This window comes from Lactuca virosa, chromosome 4 (assembly GCF_052849685.1).
Source record: "Lactuca virosa cultivar CGN04683 chromosome 4, Lactuca_virosa_CGN04683_v6, whole genome shotgun sequence".
Lineage (NCBI taxonomy): Eukaryota > Viridiplantae > Streptophyta > Magnoliopsida > Asterales > Asteraceae > Lactuca > Lactuca virosa.
The window spans coordinates 523,815,015-523,822,616 of record NC_136429.1 but is presented as its reverse complement, the minus strand read 5'-3'; positions in this window follow the sequence as shown (position 1 = coordinate 523,822,616).

The window sequence follows — 7,602 nt, the reverse complement described above, 5'->3', positions numbered from 1 at the left end:
TCTAGACCTTTTCCCCTCTTAATGCCCCAGGCATTTGGAAAAAATTTAGAATAGATGAATATTATAGCACATGCAATCGATCTTATATCCGAAGCATATGGGACACGATTCATGATGTCTTACACAAAGACATGATACCAGACCAGTCTTTTTGCTGTAATATTTCTATTTCTATTTGCCAAGTTCTCATAATTCAGGTTGTGAAAAGGGATGCCGTAATCATAATCGAATTTTAGAACGCAAATAATGTACCCATATATAGGATTTCCTTATTATTGAACCATTCCAACATAACATTCATATATATATATATATATATATATATATATATATATATATATATATATATACTTGACTAAATTTGATTAAAATCTCACGATCTAAGCTTTTAGATTTGAAATGAAGTATAATTTATCTCCCTTAATTATAGCAAAACAACTTTTTTCCCAATTGAAACCTTTTGTTTTCTATAATTAACATTGCTAACTTGCAACACTTATCATAATTATCATGCTCCCACTAACATGATGATTATTAGCATAACACTTATGCTCCCACTAGCTTTGACATTTACTTAGAAATCAGCTGGACTTCTAGAAATCAATACTTTATTGACTTTCTTACCAAAGTTCAGATTTCTGATACGAGATGCTTTGATAAAACTTTATCAAAATCATACACCCTTCCTTAGATAGCTCATATGTGTGTCTAAACAATTTCAGAACTATGAAAAGGGATGCCGTAATCATAGTCTCAATTGTTTAGACCTTTGCCATTCCTCACAAGTCCATGTTAGTGTGCCAGTTAACCACACACGCTCCACTAACGACTTTGAGAATGCAAATATCATAATTGCTATCTATTTAAAATCTACTTAGTGAAAGCATTTCCTCACCATCATTTTCATGAATCGGAGAGAAACCTTATGAAACTTAGATTTTATGGTGTATGTGTTCCTATCCATGTGAATTTGTCAAAACCACAAGGGGAGGTTAGTGACAAATCCAAACTCATATGGACCGAACTTGTGCAATCTTAACTTCATGCCACCTGGAAGCACAAGGGCCTACCATTGCTTCCAAGTTGTTATGCAACCAATTGAGAAATCTCATAACTCATATGCAAAGCCAACTTTAACTAGAATGGGCACAGAAATAGGAATATGTCAACACGATAGGTTATAAACCTCAAGTCGTGTGCTAGTGAAAAACTACAGGTTTTATTCTTGATTAGACTCTTTCAAGATCTTTTAGACTCCCACTGTCCTCTTGACATATAAGACTCTTGCCAAATATTCAAGAGATAGTGCAGATTCTTATCAAGAAAAACACTTCACACAATTGGCCTAAGTTGGTCTTTGTTTTATCCAAAACATCACAACTTACCAATTTCAAATGTACAAGAGTAGAACACATTTTACTCTTACATTTGACAGGTGTTAATAAACCTTCTTTAAGATATGTCACTCAAGTTACAATCTTGGAGTATGACTCTAAGAATTGTTTTTGGAACTAAGTATGACTCATCTTCTTGATTTAACCATTTCAACAATTCATGACTCCTCTTCTTATCCATAAGAATGCACTAAGATGTCCTTAGAGGATGAATTATGATATGGTCTCACAATCATTAGGATGATCATAAAATATGATACTAAAGTACTCTCCCATCTTTTCAGATTTGAGAAACTTTTATCTTTCTGCCTAATTTGATTCTTCTCATTCGTTCTGCCATACATCGAAACTTTTCCAATGTTTAAGAATTATACTTAAACTTGTAAGTATAACCATATTTACTAAACTTTAGTAAATCATGAAGAATAGTCTTATCGATCATTTGTGGTGGACTTGACCAGTGCACAAGAATGTGTACTCGATTCCTTAGTCCTTCACTTGACTCATATATACATGTGAACAGGGAATTAGTCTTAATTTTTCCAAAGATGAAAATTCTTATTCATCATACAATACAACTTGCATGATTCCAAGTTTCTATCCAACTGAAACTTGGGTGATGAGAATATTTCCTTATTTGGTAAATTATGACACTACCACAAATGACAGAATCAAATCCATTTACTAATGTTGCTATCAATGGAATCATATAAACAACAATTTTTCACAAATGCCATTGTAAGGATACTTAAAATAAATAAAATCAAAAATTTTCCTTTTATTTTAAAACTTGTGGAAAAAACTTATCCTTACAATGCAAATGCATATGAAAACTATGTTGTTTTCTATTCCTAAGAAATCTATCACAACTCTTAAGCAACATCTCAAAATTCTGATCACCGAACCATGCGATTGAAATCCATCTTCGCGATCAGAATCAGCTTACTCTTCTTTAAGTTTCCTTTCTTTTCTTTGATTCTTAAAACTTCAACATGTGACCCAGTCACATCATGTAATAAGAATCTCCAAATAAGAACTTAATAGAGTTAGATAGTGGACTTACCTAAAGTAGGGTCAAACTTTTTGACTTGACCAACCTTATGATCTTTCAGGTAAATAGGGCAGCTTTGCAACCAATGCCCCTTCCTTTGGCAATATAAGCATATAGACTCTTTGGGAATGGTACACGAGACTGTCTCAAACTTTGCCTTTCTCTTTACCATTTGGTCAACCGAGTTGACTATGGCCGATCCCTTTCCATTGGGAAGAGAAAGCGTTTCTGGATTTTCAATGTTACCATTGTCAATGTCCATGAAAGTTTGGGAAGTTGATCTTCTAATCAAATTTGCTTTACCAGTGCTCCAAATCATTGCTGATTCAACATCACCTAGCAAATAGATAAGATCATTAAGTGTCATGTCATAGTCTATTTCATAGTAGTCCCAAAGGAACTCACTGTGTGACTTAGAAAGTGATTGAACAACCAACTTTCTCAAGACTTTGACACCCAACTCTCCCGGCATGTCAATATGTGACTTCATCTCCAAGATGTGAGCACACATAGACCTTGCTTTCCAATAGGGCTTGAGTGACCTTGTAGGTTAGGGAGAATAATTGGAGGAGGTGGAGGGAGTGAAGAATGATTTCCGGGACATCATATTCATTAGGAAAGCTTGTCCAAGAGTTTTGGGAAGATCATAATTGTCTGAACCAGACATATTTTGGGAGATATTCAAGATAGTTGATTTAAAGTCCTTAATATAACACCCAATATGAAATATTAAGGCTAGGACCCAACACTAAATTTTATAACTTGGAAGAGGGATGTCGTAATCCAAGCTATAGAATATTTGAAGGTAGGCGAATGATGATTCACCAATTTCCACCATGAAAAATGAAATAATTTATTAGGTTTTAATTGGATTTGAAACTCCTAGATCTTTTGAGATTCATTGAACTTTTCAATGGCATGTTTCAATCTCGATTGTGCCCTCTCAAATTTTGTGACTGAGATGCCGAGGATCACAAAACAAGGTGTGAATAACCATGCAAATATACTTGGTACCCTTAATATTCACCCCTCAATCGATGTGTCGGTTAACCACACGCGCTCCATCGATACTATGATAAACATTAAGTTACCCTTTGCCTACCTTGTTAAATCCAGGTTAGTATGCCGGTTAACCACACACGCTCCACTAACGATTTAAGCAAAGTGAAAAGTGTATTTTCATGGGTTAGCACCAAATTCACATTTTCCTAAATTAACTAAGATTGGGAATTTATAAAAGTTTTAGTTACTTTATATTTATCATTAATACTTTTAATGAAAGGAGAATTCTAGTCCTTGTCCTACCCGTTCGGCTAACGACCCCCCACCAGTCAAGGAAGCGGTGGGTGAGAGTGGACACCCATTAAACTGCTATTTTATAGGCAGTAACCTTATACCCCCCTTATAGACCGGCTTCGTGAATGACGCCTACTAACGGTAAGACTGACTTGCTCTTATATATATATATATATATATATATATATATATATATATATATATATATATATTATTAACTTATAATACTCTAAAGTATAAGGGTTGAATTTTAACTTTTAAAATTCTAAGGGCTTAACTTGGAATTAAAGTATTCATGAGGGAAACTTTACAAATTCCAAAACTTGAGGGCAAGTTTTTGAACACTACAAAACTTTTCAATTCCATAACTTATGTGTTTAAAGTAGTTATAATGAAAAAACTCTTCAAGTTCCATAACTTGAGGACAAGTTATGGAAGACTTTAAAGCATTTAAAAATGAGACTCTTCACTTTCATAACTTATGGAAATCTTATGAGTGTTTAAAAATCATAAATGTGACTTTTCATATAACTTGAGGACAAGTTAAAAAAACACATTTTATGAATAACTTTTAGATCAATATGGATTGAAAACACATTATCTCATAACTTTTCTATTAATCTAAGCTAACTCATAAGAACAAGATAATTCAAATCATCAATCTTCAAGAAATTAGCATGAACATAAAAATAATACAAATCTTGAAATTATGACAATTATCTTTGAAATTGGATTAGCATGAACATTACCACATCAAAAACAGGTTTATAAGTTCAAAAACAGCTTAGGGTAATGTTCCTAGTCCAATTCCAGCCTTAAAAGTCGAAAATATGCTGTCAGGGGCTTCTACTCGTCGGGTGTATGAACCTACTCGACGAGTAGGATGGATTTCTTCATGGACTCGGCGAGCCCATTAGTGGACTCGGCGAGTCCAGTGCCCAGACAACCAAAAAATCGATTTTTTCAGCTTTTTCAGCAATTTGCATCAAGTATAATTGAAAACAAGCCTTGGCTCTGATACTACTGAAGGGTTTTGAGCATTCTAACACTCCTAAAGTGTATATGCAACCCTAAATACCTTGGATATATGTTTTCTCTATTATACATGCAAATATCAATTTTCCAAGGTATTGTTCTAACTAGCATAATATGAAGTACATATAATACAAATTCTAGTAGAATTACATACCTCTTTGTTGTAGCTTGATTCCATGGACCTTAAGAGCCTAGTGCCTCAAGTATGACACCTCAAATGGTTCACACAACATCACCAACATCTTGGAATAACTTGAGAGAAAAGGTTCCTATGCTCAAATTGGCTAGCCCTCATGTGTACACACACTAGTGCCAATTTCTTGAGCCATGGGGTCCTTATATATGGTGGCTATTAGGGTTACACCATGTAACTCATGTATTTCCATATTCTTCATGCTCCATGGGTTAAAACCTCCATGGATTATCCATGGGTTACTCCATGGGTTTAGCCCAACATGAAGAACTATGGATCATAAGCCCACATATATAAGAATGAATGATTTACACAATTAATCCCCATATATTTAATTAGTCTCCTTTTGATCACAATATTAATTCCAAATTAATTCTTGATCAATACTAATTAAATAATATGATTTCAAATTAATATATTAGAACTTATAATATATTAACAAATCATAATTATCCTTTTTCTCACAAAAGTCTATCCAAATTGTTCTGATGCCATGCAACCCAAATGGACCATGCCAATCGGGTCAAGTACATACCATTTATAGTTATGGACTTAGACACTAATCCAACAGTTTTCGCCTAAAATTTACATGGGTAGCCGCCTGTACTGTGAAAGGAATTATTCGTGATAGACGGGTACGACCCATATTCGTGTTCGATTAACATTGATAGGGATGCTGATTGGGTTCCTACAAGTCGGTGGATTGATTGTTGGGTATCTTTAAGCCCCTATGGTGCTGGTCGTGAGTCTCCAGGACAATAATGGTATAACGACAAGATCGGCGTAGTACCGTGAGCCTATCGTTTTAGTGGTAAGAAGGTATTACGATGTATCGTGAACCCGTGGTTGTATGATTATTATGGGCGGGACCTGATAGTTGTTGAATTAGACTCTCAGGACTCGGAGCGTTAGTCCTATTGGCATGCTTGGGTATTAGTGCATTGTTGGGAGTCAGGAGACTCAGTAACCAGCTGGTTTGGATCTTAAGGATAATAGAAGTGTGTTTTGGTGGATGTATTAGTTATGCATCAGAGTCGCTTGATGAATGTTTGCAATTGGGGACCCCGTTTTCTTGAGGATGGTTTATTAGGGGTTTGGTTACCAATGTTGGGTATCAGTTCTGAAATCTTGAGTCATGAAGTTCGTTGTAAATGTCTTGAGTGTTTTTGCCAGGTGGATGTACACCTGAGCTGATGAGGGTTTTGGGTGCAACATGAGATTCTTGGATTGACCATCATTATGCTCGTGGGTGTAGTGGATAGGTGACGACTGGTCAGGAAGTCAAGCGTATATTTAAGGTTTTGGGCACAACTCCGGATTTAGGATTTGTGGAAATTCACGACCGGGATGTTTTAAGTATTCTTTTGGCATGAATCGGTGGTGTACCTGGTTAGGGAACTAGGGGTAGGTATGACAAATGGATGATCATCAGTCTCAGGGTATGGTTTCTGAAGTTTAACTGATAAATTCCCAGTTTCGGGAAGTATATTGATGAAGTTGGTTTGTGGTTGTTGTTTTGAGAGTTTCCGGTTTTAGCAGTTTTCACTGGAAGTTGGATCTTACAGGTTAGTTGTGAGGAATGTCTTTGTCAATTCGCATATTTCTTGCTGAGGATGAAATAAACACCGGTAGCGAAGGGTAGTCGGTTGCTTATGATGTCATTCGGAGTTTCGGAAATCATGGTGTTCCCAACCATCTGGAGTCTCACAAAGATTTGGGATGTGCGATCGGATTTGGAATCGATAAGTTCTTGGTTGTTGTTCGGGATGTGAGAACTACGACAACTAGTTTAGGAGGAACGGGACTTGGAAGAACCTACGAGGGGTTCAGAGGATGTTCAAGAGTAAGTTATAAGAATGGATTTCGAGGATGAAATCTAATTTAAGTAGGGGAGAGTTGAAACACCCATGTTCCAGATTGGTTAAGCCTTTTGTCGTCAAGGACTAAAGCTGGAATTTTGAAGAAAACTGTGTGCCACAATGCGGTGCAGGATGCCTAAGACGTGGCCATGTTGGAAAAGAAAGCGTGTTTTATGGAGCCACCACGGCGTGACATAAGGCCCCCCACGGCGTGGCAGCGGTATAGGCCCAAGCCCACGTATTTTTAGGGTTTCTTCCATATTTAAGCATCTTAACCCCATTATAGGTCATCTTCTTCAGCCTCCATCCCATAAATTCGAAACCCTAGCCTCTCTTTCATGGAAATGAGTTTGGTGGCTTGACCTTGAGGTTGTTGCCTTCTTTTGGTGAAACTTGAAGAATAAATGAGTTCATCTTGGTGTAAGGAAGTAAGGAACAAGCTTGGATCCAACATCTTCTACACATTTCTGAGTTATTGGAGGTATAAAGTTCATATCTTGACCTTTGTGTTTCTTGTTTGATGTTTGAGCTCATTTTTGGATGTTTTGGTCCCATTCTTGAATGTTCTTGGAGTTTGAGGAACTCCAGAGCTTGATATGATTTTCACATGGTCATGAACTTTTGAGTTTGTGAGAAAAAGGTATTAGCTTGAGTGTTTTTGATCCCATGCTTAAGTTTTGGTCATATTAAGTGCTTATTGGACTTAAGGCTCATGATTTTTGCCTTTGGATGAGGTTCTAATGGATAAAGTTGGAAACTTTATCCATTAAGTCA